The sequence below is a fragment of the Pseudophryne corroboree genome, chromosome 3 (assembly GCF_028390025.1).
Source record: "Pseudophryne corroboree isolate aPseCor3 chromosome 3, aPseCor3.hap2, whole genome shotgun sequence".
Classification (NCBI taxonomy): Eukaryota; Metazoa; Chordata; class Amphibia; order Anura; family Myobatrachidae; genus Pseudophryne; species Pseudophryne corroboree.
The window spans coordinates 74,851,029-74,866,274 of NC_086446.1; the positions used below are offsets into that span (position 1 = coordinate 74,851,029).

Here is a 15,246-nt window from a genome sequence, read left to right on the forward strand (position 1 = left end):
TCGTATGCCAAACCGACCATGCTGACATCAAGAGAGGGTTATCTAGTATTTCTGGCAGGACATCAGACTTCTGAGAATGCAAAAAACAGACTAAATCTATATTGGTAAGAAAGGATTGTTCTACTGAATAATTGGAGTATAAGTCAGAATGTGAAATCCAATCCTTGATGTGCCTACATATAGCAGCATAATTATAGATTTCCATATTTGGAAAATTAACGCCTCCTTCAGATTTAGTTCTTTGTAACAACCGAAGACTAAGGCGAGGTTTTGCTTTCTTCCAAATAAATTGTTGGAAAGCCGCATCAATTCGCTTAAGATCCGTCTTGGTAAACAGTAATGGCAGAACCTGAATGGGATACAGCAGTTTCGGAAAAGTAATCATCTTTATGAGGTTGGCTCTTCCCAGATAAGATAATCGTAAATGTTGCCAACCATCCAACTCCTTAAGAGCTGTATCAATAGTACTTTTTATATTAATGGTATAGAGATCATAAATATTTCTGGGAAGGCGAATCCCCAAATAAGAGATATAAGAATCTTCCCATTTCAGATCACCAACCTGTAACGTAGCCTTACGAAAAGAGGCGTTTAAGGCCATAATAGTAGATTTGGAGTGATTTATGGTGAATCCCGATATCCTACCAAATTCCTCTAGTTTAGAAATAAGGGGTAATAAACATTCATGGGGATTAGAAATAAAAAGAAGAAGGTCATCTGCGAAGGCAGCTATCTTAACTTCTGTATTGCCATAGGACATACCTCGAAAAAGGGGCCAGGATTGGAGAGCTCTTAGCAAGGGGTCTAATGCAAGGTTGAAAAGTAATGGGGATAAAGGACACCCCTGTCTAGTTCCCCTAAACATTTGAATGGAGTCACCTAAAAGACCGTTGATTAGCAATTTTGTCTTGGGGGAATTATATAGATATTTGATTAAATTAATGAAAGAAGAATCAAACCCCAACTTTTGCAATACAGCATATAAATGGGGCCATAGAATTTTGTCGAATGCGTTTTCGTCATCTAGGCTTAACAATATATTAGAGGATTGTTTCTGAGTTACTGAAGAATATAAGGCCGCTACCGCCAGGCGAACATTGCGAACCATGTTCCTACCATGGGTAAAGCCAGATTGGTGGGACGTCAGGAGAGAAGGAAGGATTGTTTGCAAACGAGTCGTCAGAATTTTTGAAAGAATTTTGTAATCCTGATTCAAGAGCGTAATAGGTCTATACGAGGTTACTAAATCAGGATTTTTATTGGGTTTTAGTAACAGTATAGTATAAGCATCATTAAATGTAGGATATTGAAGGTTACCCTCCTGAATCTGTTTGAAAATATGAGTTAGAGAGGGAATAATATCATCTCTCAGTAACTTATAATAATTTCCATTAAATCCGTCCGGACCCGGCGATTTGTTAAGACGTAAGCTGTCAATGGCAATCCCAATATCTTCCTCTGTTATATCACTAGAAAGGAATTCTTTCTGTTGAGTTGTTACACATGGCAGGTTGGCTTCTTTAAAAAAGGAATCCAACAAAAGGGGGTCAATTGGAGAGTCCTTATAAAGAGAAGTAAAGTATGAATGAAACACACTGTTAATATCAGCAGGGTCAGTAGCCAGTACATTAGAATTTGGGTCCACCAATTTCATAATAAATTGTTTCTTCTGTTGTCTACTTGCCATATAGGCTAAAACTTTTCCCGATTTACCCCCCCCCCCCCCCCCCCCCCCCAGCGGTAATAAGTGTTTTTAGAATAATCTAATTTGGTTTGAGCTTCTTTCATAAGAAAGGACTCTAAAATTTGTTTGTGATGCAAGTAAATTGATTTGTTATCTGCCGTTGAAAATCTCAAATAGTGATGGTAGGCTTCTTTCAGTTTGTTTTTTAATGAATTTAATGCTTTCCTATGATTCCGATTACGTTTGGCTATGTAAGAGATCACATGCCCTCTCATCACTGCCTTTGAGGTCTCCAAAAATAAAACAGGATCATCCCAATGTTCTAAGTTATCATCTACATATTCCCTCCATTTAGCCTTCAAATATAGTTGAAAATCATCATTCTGGGAGAGGAAGGAGGGGAAACGCCAAAGGCGTGAAGAGTACCAGGGAGTAGACCTAGTTAAATCAAAAAGTATAGGGGCATGATCAGAGACAATGATAGGATCTATTATGGTATTACAAACTCGCTGGAACAGAGTATCCGCCACCAAAATATAGTCTATACTAGTAAATACATCATGAACCCTAGAATGAAACGTGAAATCCTTACAGGAAGGATTATGCAGTCTCCACTGATCTACTACATCATGATTGGAGCAGAGAAAATCAAACCCATTCACACGGTTTGAAGAGGTAGAGGAGGTAAAGGCGGAATGATCCAATAGGGGGTTATGTAGGCAATTAAAGTCTCCTCCAATTATTAAGTTAGGAGTCTCATGTTTCATGAGAAGATTTGATAGCTTTTTATAAAAGGCCAAACTAGATGTGTTAGGGGCATAAATATTTAGAATAGTAAATTTCTCACCATGAACTGAAAGATGCACCAACAAGAAGCGCCCCTCCTTATCTGCCACTACATTGTCAATGGTGTACTGAAGATGTTTACTAAACAAGATCGCTACACCACGTTTCTTCTTATCAAAAGAGGTTGAGACACATTCCTGAATCCATGTCGCTTTAAGGGTCGCATGGGGACCACGCAGCCAGTGCGTTTCCTGCAATAAAATAATATCAGGGGCTAATCATTTGAGATGGGACAATACTCGTCGTCGTTTACATGCGGAGTTCAATATGGCTACATTCCATGACAAAAACCGTATAGCAGATGATGTCAATTGGGGGGCTAAATTAGAAGAGTCAACATGAGTTGTCATCCAATTCCACACTTACCAAAAGAAATTGTAGATAGTGTATCTTTGATTAGCGCACCCGTCCCATCCCAGCTAGTGAGACAAGCGCTCCGAACGCAAGTTGGATATGGCAGCGGCATGGAGACAATGGAGAGGGACCACAGGCGATCCAGGAAAAGAGAAGGAAGGGGAGAAGAAAAAGGAGAGAAAAAGAGTAGAGAGCACCAAAAATAGCATATAAACAAATTGTAACACATTTCCAACAGTTTATCTATGAGAGTTCAACCCCTCTAGCACAAGAGAGGTAGGAAATTAGCATTTATTCGTAAAACCAGAGTAAATTGTAAATATCTGAGATGATATACCATCAACTCATCCATTTGGAGATGGATTTGTAGAGGAACCTTGTAATGAAATCTTTAGGTGATCTCTAGCTTGGTCAGGAGTGTCAAAATTAAGGGTCTTCCCATCAATGAAGATCCGCAATTTAGCTGGATATAAGAGGGCAAATTTAACATTTTCAGTAAACAAATGTTTGCATATTGGGGTAAATTCTTTCCTCCTCTGAGCCACAGAGGCCGAAAAGTCCTGAAATATCAATACTTTAAAGTTTCGCACTTCAAGCGTGCGTTTTTTCCTGTATGCCATGAGTATGTTTTCTTTATCTCTAAAGTTAAGCAATCACAGGAAGAGGACGTATTTGGGATGAGGGGGGACCCCTATCGAGGCCAATACGATGTGCTCTTTCAATGAGTACTGTTCCCTAGGTACTAGGAACATTGAGGTTTTGAATTATGTCAACACTCAATAGGTCGAAAAGATCCGAACCAGATATTGACTCTGGGATGCCTATAAATCTAAGATTGCTTCGCTATCCCTATTTTCAAGGTCATCTATCTTTGAGGTCAAAAATGCTATTTGCTGGAAGTGAGAGTCATCAGAATTTTGCAGAGATACAATAGCATCCTCTGTCGTGTTAACACGCTGCTCCACCTCCACTAATCGTTTGGTATGTGATTCTAAAGGGTATAAGACCGTGTTTAAAGTTGTTTGGATCGCGTCTAATTTTTTTTCCAGGGTTGGATTTAGAGGTAAGGAACTTTCCCCAGAAAGGGAGGGTATAATGAGTGTGGAAGAAAAGTCTTGAGATGCTGAGGGAGGTGAACAATTAGGCTGGGGTGTGTTTACCTTTTCCCTAACCGAAGGGGTTTTGGATTGAGATTTCCCGTTTCTGACCATGGTATCAGTTGGATATTTATCTATAAATTTGTCCATACTATGGGACAATAACCAGGTTAGCTAGAGATTCTACACCACCTATGGATGGATGTTTTTGAAATATCTACATAACTAGAAACATACAAGTGGCAATAGTTGAATTCAACCACTGAAGTTGTGAAGAGTAAGCTGTACTTACTGAATTACACAAAACAAACAACAACAACAAAAACAACAACAACAAAAGGGGGGGGGGGGGAGAGGGAAAGGGTAGGAGGGCGAGGGAAAGAGGGTGGAAAGAAAACAGTACTCAATGGGAACTACCCAAATATCTAACTGATAGTAAAAACAGTAAATAGGAAGTTATATCCCAAGAATCAGCACAATTTGTGGTACAATAACAATAATATGTAGTAAATTTACCTACAGATTACCTGATATGTATAGAATCAAACAGAACAGTTGCAATTGATAGCAGTTAACAATGAATATACATATATACCTTGTATATAACTGCAGTCATAGGGATTTGTCACCATTAATAGCAGGCTTTTGGTGTGAGCCAAGTTGTATAAAATATACTGACCTTAAGTATTATATATCATCCAGTGGCAGTATTTATCTTTTATTGTAGGGATAGTTTAAGTGCTACCAGTTGTGAAACCGTGATCCGTAATGTGTTATAAAGGCAAAGTAAAGAGCCCAACACTACGGTTACACATGTAAAGTTTTAGCGTGAGATATATTATGAGTATTCAATTTGTGTATAATGACACCAGTATGTCCTGCATCTGTGCAGTCACTTCAAGTAGAACATCTGCCCAAAGAAGAACTTTCATATATTTGGGCTATATAATGTAAGAGCTGTAGGTGGCACTGTTGTATAAGAAAAGTGTGTCTGAATCCACAATACTTAATAAACAGTAGAAAACATTATACCCCTATGTCTATATCTAAACAGAATACTTGTCATATGGTAGTAGCAGAAATTAGAACATGACAACAAAAATTAAAGGAAAAGTCTGGTATCTGATCGCTGATAACAGCCACCCTGGAGTAGCCAAGGGAAGCAGTCTCTGTTGAAGGAATGGCTGCAAACACTGGGACGTTAGGGAGAGAGTACACTGCCCTGCACTATATCTCAGCACGCGTGTATTGTAGCAGAAGGGCGGCTCAGGTTTGTCATGGGGTTGATCATAGGGTTCCAATCAACTTCCCTCAAAGGTCCGCACCCCCAGTTCCCAAATATTATTCAATGCCCAAAAGAAGGTTCAAGCTAAGGGTTGCTGGGTTTTTGTTGAAACCTGCTTTAGGGGTAACATTGATCCTTTGTGCAGCAAGAGCGGGTTAGGCACTGGCACCCCACAGCCGCTCACTAGGTAGAGTAGGGCCTGGCATCCAAGTTCAGGGGCGGGTGAAATGGGCGCCGCACGGGGCTATCACCGGGGTCCCACCCAACTTCAGGGACTCAAAATAGGAAGCAGGGCCCAGCCTAGAGGGTAATCACCAACCGTTCGGTCCCAGTGTCATACGCCCGCAGCACCGATCCCCAAGGTCCCGGCAGCGGAGACAAACGCATCGTCAGGCACAGGTCGGGTGAGGCCGTTGCGGCGCACAACACCGTCAGGCCTCTCGTCAGGCCTCTCGTCACAGCAAACAGTGCCACTGGGGAACACATGGGTCTCGATCCCTCACCCCGTCGGCCACCTCCCGGTTCAAGCACTGCTCCGGTTCTCCCTCCGTCTCACCACGGCCAGGGACGATGCGGCTCCCGCACCCACCGGCCATCCATCCACCATCAGATCTCCGCCAGCAGGTACAGAACGGCTCCCGCAGTCACCTTCCGGATCGTCCGCTCAGCCGCCACAAGTCATAGGGCCCACGGCAATAGAGGTGGGAGGGCTGGATTCACTGTAGAAGTGCAGCAAGGCCGGTAATGGCGCCGGACCACGCCACTGAGACGTAGGTAGGCCTCAGTAGTGGCAGGCTGGATTCCGGTGGGTAAACGCTCCAATCTCCTCAATGTTCGGTGTAGTAGGTAGAGCTGAATCCCCAACACACTCCTGTATAGTTATTGATTCTTTTGAATAAGATCTGCAAAAGGATTGAGGTAGATTCAGCAGCTGGGAGACAGAGCTATCAGTAAAATGCGGCCATCACGATGCTCCGCCCACCGGAAGTCCTTTTTTTTACTTTTTGTATTTCCGGTCCTTATGTTTTTTATAAATAAAAACCAAGCATTTCTAAAAGAATAAATGTTTATAAGCATAATGGGTGGATGTATACACAATAGCATGATAAAATAGTTTTTTTTAATTTTATACAGTGTTAGAAAAAAGCAGTACTACTCGACGGCCAGTAACTCCTATCACATCTGATGATGATGATGCTGCAGAAGCAGGTAAAGTGTCCATTGTTGTATAGGGTATGCTTGTAAAGGAATGGCCATAACAAAATTGCACTTTCATTAAAAGGTCCATCAAAAGAAGTATGGAGCAGCAGAAGTGGGACTTCTGTAAGACATCACAACAAAAAACCTGTGGCCGAAAAGAAAGCAAGGTCGTATGTCCCGGGCCAACCACAGCAGGCTACCCCACCATGAAGATTATCGTCCGTATGTTCTGTCCCCCCACTCCAAATTTTGGACACACCTCCAAGACGTCATCCACACTCCCCTCATCTTGATTGTGAGTATCAAACTGAAATAAATGTTAAAAATTTCAGAACGTAATCCAAAATTTTCATAACCGCATTAAGTCAAATACATCAAAAACTTAGATACTTACCGCAGTAAGTAAAAGCTGAAATGGAATCCAAGCTAAATGGCCTTGTCCACATCCAGTAAAGATATGTATGTCCACTTGAGCCATACAGTATGACATTGGCCCTCATTCCGAGTTGTTCGCTCGGTATTTTTCATCGCATCGCAGTGAAATTCCGCTTAGTGCGCATGCGCAATTTTCGCACTGCGACTGCGCCAAGTATCTTTGCTATGTAGATAGTATTTTTACTCACGGCTTTTTCATCGCTCCGGCGATCGTAGAGTGATTGACAGGAAATGGGTGTTACTGGGCGGAAACACTGCGTTTTATGGGCGTGTGGCTGAAAACGCTACCGTTTCCGGAAAAAACGCAGGAGTGGCCGGAGAAACGGGGGAGTGTCTGGGCGAACGCTGGGTGTGTTTGTGACATCAAACCAGGAACGACAAGCACTGAACTGATCGCACAGGCAGAGTAAGGTTGAAGCTACTCTAAAACTGCTAAGTAGTTTGTGATCGCAATAATGCGAATACATCGGTCGCAAATTTAAGAAGCTAAGATACACTCCCAGTAGGCGTAGGCTTAGCGTGTGTAACTCTGCTAAATTCGCCTTGCGACCGATCAACTCGGAATGAGGCCATTGTGTGTAAGATGCTGCAACAAAAAAGCATGTTGGTTTTATTGCAAAAAGTAAGGTTGTTTTTCCAAATTACACATGTGTGTTTGAGGTAACATGGCAAAATACATATAAAAACATTACTATGTTTGTTTGAACAAAGCTATAAGGTAACACATTATGTATTCCAATGTGTTTTTATTGTGGAGTATGTGTGAGCTACAATAAAACTAAAGTGTTTGCTTTCACGATTAAGTAACCAGACACATTTGCCACATACAGGCATATGTATGTATTTAAGCTATGAGTGATGATGTTGCTAGGCAGAATAGTTGAAAGCAACAGTGAATGACATGTGTTCCATGTGTAGTGATTTGTTTTCATTTCAAAAACATATGGATAGCTAACGGAGATTTGTTTAACATTTCAGCTTCTAGTCCTGGGAACAGCATCCCTCCGCAACAACAGCAACACAGTGACATGGAGGAGACAAACATCTTAGAAATGCAGCCATTAATGCAAGGAATGAGCCCCCCAGCACCTGTGAGTATGCCACCACAGCAAAGCACACCACCACCACAACACAGCCCAACAACACCAGAAACACAAGGCCCTGATCAGGTGTTGGTCCATTTGGGCTAGACAGCAGGCCACTAATGAAGATTGCCTGCGTAAGCAGACACAAATGTTTGCAAGCCTACCATCTCACCTCAGAAGAATATCAAGAAATCTGAGTAGACAAAATGAACAAACAACCAGAATAGGCAATACCATGGAACTCATGCGTACAGACATTACACAGGTCATGGACAACTTTCAGCACATAATGGAAGAACAGCACAGACAACAGCAAAGTTATATGAGCATTTTTCAAAACAATCAAAAGATTAATGAAAGTTTATTCCGAATAGTAAACAATCAAAATGCTGCTACACGTGAACTCAATGCCACCCTCACTAACCTGAATGAAACACTCAGATGCATGCACCAACAGCAAACAAGCAGCAGTTCTGGTACGACTACTCCAAATATCACGCCAGTGTCATCACCACCAAGACGCTCCACCAGAGCACAACAATATGACAGTGCTAAAGGTAAAGGGCAGGACACGCAGCCACAAAAAAAACGTGAAAAAAATTCAAGTTAGACATTTGTGATAAGTAACTCAAAATAGTTAGTAAGTGTATTTTTGGATAAAAATATATAACACTTAGCTCCTTGACACTTTTTTCAACATCATCAATTATAAGTGGTACAAACAAAAAGATAAAATTTGTACGCACATTTATTCTTTACCATTTTTTTTTGTATTGGAGGAGGGAAATGTTGATGGAGCCACACATACATGTTAGCAGGAAGTAAACTGACCACTTGATTTTTTTTCTAATCATTACTCTTTCTAGATTCCAATCATTCTCTTTCCCTGCAGACACAATAGTTGCCAGCCAGGCAGAATGTCTTTAGCAGGAAGTAAACTGACCACTTGATTTTTTTCTAATCATTACTCTTTCTAGATTCCAATCATTCTCAATCCCTGCAGACAATCCAAATTACAATGTTATTGATACATATTTTAGCTTTATTCTCTATACAACATTACAAGAAGAACACAATTGAGTTGCGTAAAAAGCTTGTAATATGTTGGCTTTGTTTTGTTTTAAAAACATTGACAAAATGAATGTCAGTATTGATGGGACATGTTTGTGTGTGTTAAAAATTAGTAAGAATGTTTTTACACATGATGTTGAAACAAACAAATATGTACTTTTACTACAAAAAAAATCAAAGAATGTGTATAATAATGTATATGTGTGGGAAACTGTGTATTTACTTACCCATCATCAATTTTATAGCATCAAACATTAGGAAATAAATTAATCCAGATTACAGTAAGTTTGTATGTCTTAAATATGATGGTGCATCACACATAGGGACACATGTATTCCTCAAGGCTAACATATTATATGTTGAGGAGTGTTTTTTGGGAACACAGGTTCTCAAACTCGGCAATCAGGAACCCACGCAGTGCATGTTTTGCAGGTCTCCTCACAGAATCACAAGTGACATAATTAGCTCCACCTGTTAACATTTTAACATATGTCTGTGAGTAATTCATACACCTGTGCCTCTACTGGGTTACGTGAAAAACATGCACTGTGTGTGGTCCTGAGGGCCGAGTTTGTGAACCTGTGCATTAGGGAATTGCACACAATGATAAAGTGAAATACTAAATGGATTATGTGGCCTTGTAAGAAATTAGCACTGCAAGTTTACGATCAGTTATCCAGACTTAATGCATGCCACTCATAATCTGTTGTTTTGGTAATAAAAATACACACAATACACATGCGACATTTGTTTTTCATAAAGCGAGGGTATGTTTGTATGTGTCAAGGAGACAGACACATTCTGAGTAATGGTTTTGGGGAAAAAAAGGCCAAACATCTATTTATGATTACACAACAAATGAAATAAGCAAACCAAGCTTACCTTAGAAATAGCGATTGATGATCTCTTGCCTAACCTGCCTCCCCACATCTGTACTCCAAGTATCACCAGATGTCTCTAATTCCTCTACTTGCTGGCTGCTTTCTTCCTCCTCCTCCTCCTCCTCCTCAACATGTGGCAGATGTTGTTGCAAACACATGTTATGAAGAAAGCAGCAGCAGAACACAATTTGAGTCACCTTGGAGGGACTATACAACAAAAGGCCACCAGACTTATCCAGACACCGAAACCTAGATTTCAGCGCACCAAAACATCTTTCTATCACATTCCACGTGGACTTATGTGCATGATTGTAATTGTGTTCAGCAGAGGTATCAGGTCGGGGCAATGGAGTTAGAAGCCAAGAGAAACAGCCATATCCTGCATCACCTAAAATACAGATATAGTAACGTGATTCATGTTAAGATACAGCAACACATAAGTAACACACTGTGTGGCAGATGTATTAACCTGGAGAAGGCATAAGGAAGTGAAAAACCAGTGATATGTGCAAGGTAATAGAGGCAGCAGACAATCTGTTCCTTAATGTTCATTTACATATTGGAGCTGATTGGCTGGATCTTTATCACCTTGCACAGATCACTGGTTTCTCACTTCCTTATGCCTTCTACAGGTTAATACATCTGCACCTGTATTTGGACAAAGTATACGCAGGCCTACACATATCAAATTACATACCCAGCAGCCATCCATCTGGCATTTGTCTGTCCTCAAACTTATCAAAGAGGGATGACTGACTGAGGATGAAGGAGTCATGGCAGCTCCCAGGGTAACCAGCAACAACACTCATTATTTTGAGATTTGCATCACAAACCCTTATTTTTGTAGCACTTTCTAACCCATAGCTTCTGCTTCTTTCTTAACACATATTAACACTTTAGAATTTCAATGGTGTGCTGCCCTAGGGTGGTCGGGCCTGAGCCGACTTTGTGGGGTCCAAGCCCTGGACTTATGCTTAGTTAGGGACCTCCAGTAATAGAGCAGCCGTGAAGTGGCCTGGAGGCTTATCATATCTTTTGCAAAACATATGTAACGAAGAGCTCTAAATTTTCTATTATTACATAGTGTATATAGTTCTTCTTACTAACAGCCAGCAGAGTGCGTGGGAAAAATCCCTTTTGTATTTCTTGTCTAGAATAACCCCCTCCCGCAGCACCTGGGGATTGTTACCAGCTTGATTAGAGCAGTTTTCCACTATTTATTGCAGTCAAATTGAAGATGTCAGTGTTGAAGTACACCAGGATGAGGATATGGGTGTTGCTGGCGCTGGGGAGGAAATTGACAAGGAGGATTCTGATGGTGAGTTGGTTTGTTTAAGTCAGGCACCCGGGGAGACACCTGTTGTCCGTGGGAGGAATATGGCCATTGACATGCCTGGTCAAAATACAATAAAAATCAGCTCTTCGGTGTGGAATTATTTCAACACAAATGCGGACAACTGGTGTCAAGCCATGTGTTGCCTTTGTCAAGCTGTAATAAGTAGGGGTAAGGATGTTAACCACCTCGGAACATCCTCCCTTATACGTCACCTGCAGCGCATTCATCATAAGTCAGTGACAAGTTCAAAAACTTTGGGTGACAGCGGAAGCAGTCCACTGACCACTAAATCCCTTCCTCTTGTAACCAAGCTCCTGCAAACCACCCCACCAACTCCCTCAGTGTCAATTTCCTCCTTACCCAGGAAAGCCAATAGTCCTGCAGGCCATGTCACTGGCAAGTCTGACGAGTCCTCTCCTGCCTGGGATTCCTCCGATGCATCCTTGAGTGTAACGCCTACTGCTGCTGGTGCTGCTGTTGTTGCTGCTGGGAGTCGATCGTCATCCCAGAGGGGAAGTCGGAAAACCACTTGTACTACTTCCAGTAAGCAATTGACTGTCCAACAGTCCTTTGCGAGGAAGATGAAATATCACAGCAGTCATCCTGCTGCAAAGCGGATAACTGAGGCCTTGGCAGCCTGGGCGGTGAGAAACGTGGTTCCGGTATTCATCGTTAATTCAGAGCCAACTATAGACTTGATTGAGGTACTGTGTCCCCAGTACCAAATACCATCTATGTTCCATTTCTCTAGGCAGGCGATACCGAAAATGTACACAGACCTCAGAAAAAGACTCACCAGTGTCCTAAAAAATGCAGTTGTACCCAATGTCCACTTAACCACGGACATGTGGACAAGTGGAGCAGGGCAGACTCAGGACTATATGACTGTGACAGCCCACTGGGTAGATGTATTGCCTCCCGCTGCAAGAACAGCAGCGGCGGAACCAGTAGCTTCATCTCGCAAACGCCAACTCGTTCCTAGGCAGGCTACGCTTTGTATCACCGCTTTCCAGAATAGGCACACAGCTGAAAACCTCTTACGGAAACTGAGGAAGATCATCGCAGAATGGCTTACCCCAATTGGACTCTCCTGGGGATTTGTGACATTGGACAACGCCAGCAATATTGTGCGTGCATTACATCTGGGCAAATTCCATCACGTTCCATGTTTTGCACATACCTTGAATTTGGTGGTGCAGAATTATTTAAAAAACAACAGGGGCGTTCAAGAGATGCTGTCGGTGGCCCGAAGAATTGCGGTCCACTTTCGGCATTCAAGCACCGCGTACAGAAGACTCGAGCACCACCAAGCATTCCTGAACCTGCCCTGCCATCATCTGAAGCAAGAGGTGGTAACGAGGTGGAATTCAACCCTCTATATGCTTCAGAGGATGGAGGAGCAGCAAAAGGCCATTCAAGCCTATACATCTGGCCACAATATAGGCAAAGGAGGTGGAATGCACCTGACTCAAGCGCAGTGGAGAATGATTTCAACGTTGTGCAAGGTTCTGCAACCCTTTGAACTTGCCACACGTGAAGTCAGTTCAGACACTGCCAGCCTGAGTCAGGTCATTCCCCTCATCAGGCTTTTGCAGAAGAAGCTGGAGACATTGAAGGAGAAGCTAAAACAGAGCGATTCCGCTAGGCATGTGGGACTTGTGGATGGAGCCCTTAATTCGTTTAACCAGGATTCACGGGTGGTCAATCTTGAAATCAGAGCACTACATTTTGGCCACCGTGCTCGATCCTACATTTAAAACCTACGTTGTATCTCTCTTTCCGGCAGACACAAGTCTGCAGAGGTTCAAAGACCTGCTGGTGAGAAAATTGTCAAGTCAAGCGGAACGTGACCCGTCACCATCTCCTCCTTCACATTCTCCCGCAACTGGGGGTGCGAGGAAAAGGCCAAGAATTCCGAGCCCACCCGCTGGCGGTGATGCAGGGCAGTCTGGAGCGAGTGCTGACATCTGGTCCGGACTGAAGGACCTGCCGACGATTACTGACATGTCGTCTACTGTCACTGCATATGATTCTGTCACCATTGAAAGAATGGAGGAGGATTATATGAGTGACCGCATCCAAGTAGGCACGTCAGACAGTCCGTACGTTTACTGGCAGGAAAAAGAGGCAATTTGGAGGCCCTTGCACAAACTGGCTTTATTCTACCTAAGTTGCCCTCCCTCCAGTGTGTACTCCGAAAGAGTGTTTAGTGCAGCCGCTCACCTTGTCAGCAATTGGCGTACGAGGTTACTTCCAGAAAATGTGGAGAAGATGATGTTCATTAAAATGAATTATAATCAATTCCTCCGTGGAGACATTCACCAGCAGCAATTGCCTCCAGAAAGTACACGGGGACCTGAGATGGTGGATTCCAGTGGGGACGAATTAATAATCTGTGAGGAGGGGGATGTACACAGTGAAAGGGGTGAGGAATCGGAGGATGATGATGAGGTGGACATCTTGCCTCTGTAGAGCCAGTTTGTGCAAGGAGAGATTGATTGCTTCTTTTTTGGTGGGGGCCCAAACCAACCAGTCATTTCAGTCACAGTTGTGTGGCAGACCCTGTCACTGAAATGATGGGTTCGTTAAAGTGTGCATGTCCTGTTTATACAACATAAGGGTGGGTGGGAGGGCCCAAGGACAATTCCATCTTGCACCTCTTTTTTCTTTCATTTTTCTTTGCATCATGTGCTGTTTGGGGACAATTTTTTTGAAGGGCCATCCTGCCTGACACTGCAGTGCCACTCCTAGATGGGCCATGTGTTTGTGTCTGCCATTTGTGTCACTTAGCTTAGTCACACAGCGACCTTGGTGCGCCTCTTTTTTTCTTTGCATCATGTGCTGTTTGGGGACAATTTTTTTAAGGGCCATCCTGCCTGACACTGCTGTGCCACTCCTAGATGGGCCAGGTGTTTGTGTCAGCCACTTGTGTCGCTTAGCTTAGTCACACAGCCACCTTGGTGCGCCTCTTTTTTTCTTTGCATCATGTGCTGTTTGGGGACAATTTTTTTGAAGGGCCATCCTGCTTGACACTGCAGTGCCACTCCTAGATGGAATACACAAAATGGAAAGCTGCTCAATCAGATTGTAATGTCACTGAGGTGCTAAAAGGGGAGGGGTAATTCTGTGTAGGAAAAAAACTGTGTTCCCTAATGCACACCGAGTGAAAAATATTACTACATAATAATAGTCAGATAATACGGAGATCTTAGTTGCGTATATCTGCAGATATAGGGCTAAGCTCCCAGGCCGATCGACAAGGCTTCTCCGTCACTGGGGGTCCCTAATACTAGGTATGGGCCTGGGGTGCAGGACCCCACGATGTCGGCACAGGTCGGCCACCCCAGGTCAGCACACAGGTGAGAATTAATAGGGGTTAATAAGAAGCACAGAAGTGCTATGTAAGTGGTGTGATTAAAATAATATATACAAAGTGATAGGGAAAATAACAAGTGTTAATAAAGTGTTAGGGTGTGCCGACCTGAAGCAGCCCAGCCACACCGACACAGGGGCCACCACACCCCACACCCACCCCATAAATAATTACAAATATGTCTGGGTTAAATTCCCAGTGTAAGGCCACATGGTAATGGCTCCTACTGCATCTGAGAGCCAGCTTACCTGGGGATACCCCTGGCTTCCCCGATGGCACTTCTGGAGTCAGCAATCCCTCCTAATGCTGACCCATCTATGCCTCTCTATATACAATACACAAAATGGAAAGCTGCTCAATCAGATTGTAATGTCACTCAGGTGCTAAAAGGGGAGGGGTAATTCTGTGTAGGAAGAAAACTGTGTTCCCTAATGCACACCGAGTGAAAAATATTACTACATAATAATAGTCAGATAATACGGAGATCTTAGTTGCGTATATCTGCAGATATAGGGCTAAGCCCCCAGGCCGATCGACAAGGCTTCTCCGTAACTGGTGGTCCCTAATACTAGGTATGGGCCTGGGGTGCAGGACCCCAC

The 15,246-nt window shown here is 42.9% G+C and overlaps 1 protein-coding gene and 2 long non-coding RNA genes across 4 annotated transcripts in view; 1 reads left to right on the plus strand and 2 right to left on the minus strand.

Annotated features, from left to right (window-relative positions):
* Positions 1-15,246, minus strand: part of LOC135054779 (parvalbumin alpha-like) — a 144,713-nt gene that overhangs the window by 107,107 nt on the left and 22,360 nt on the right. The window lies entirely within an intron of this gene.
* On the minus strand, positions 6,315-7,886 carry LOC135054781 (uncharacterized). The gene is made up of 2 exons (XR_010243577.1): positions 6,861-7,886; positions 6,315-6,773 (listed from the first exon to the last, which is right to left on the minus strand). It is a non-coding gene; the product is annotated as an uncharacterized LOC135054781 (long non-coding RNA).
* On the plus strand, positions 6,399-9,521 carry LOC135054780 (uncharacterized). The gene is made up of 3 exons (XR_010243576.1): positions 6,399-6,475; positions 6,549-6,761; positions 7,880-9,521. It is a non-coding gene; the product is annotated as an uncharacterized LOC135054780 (long non-coding RNA).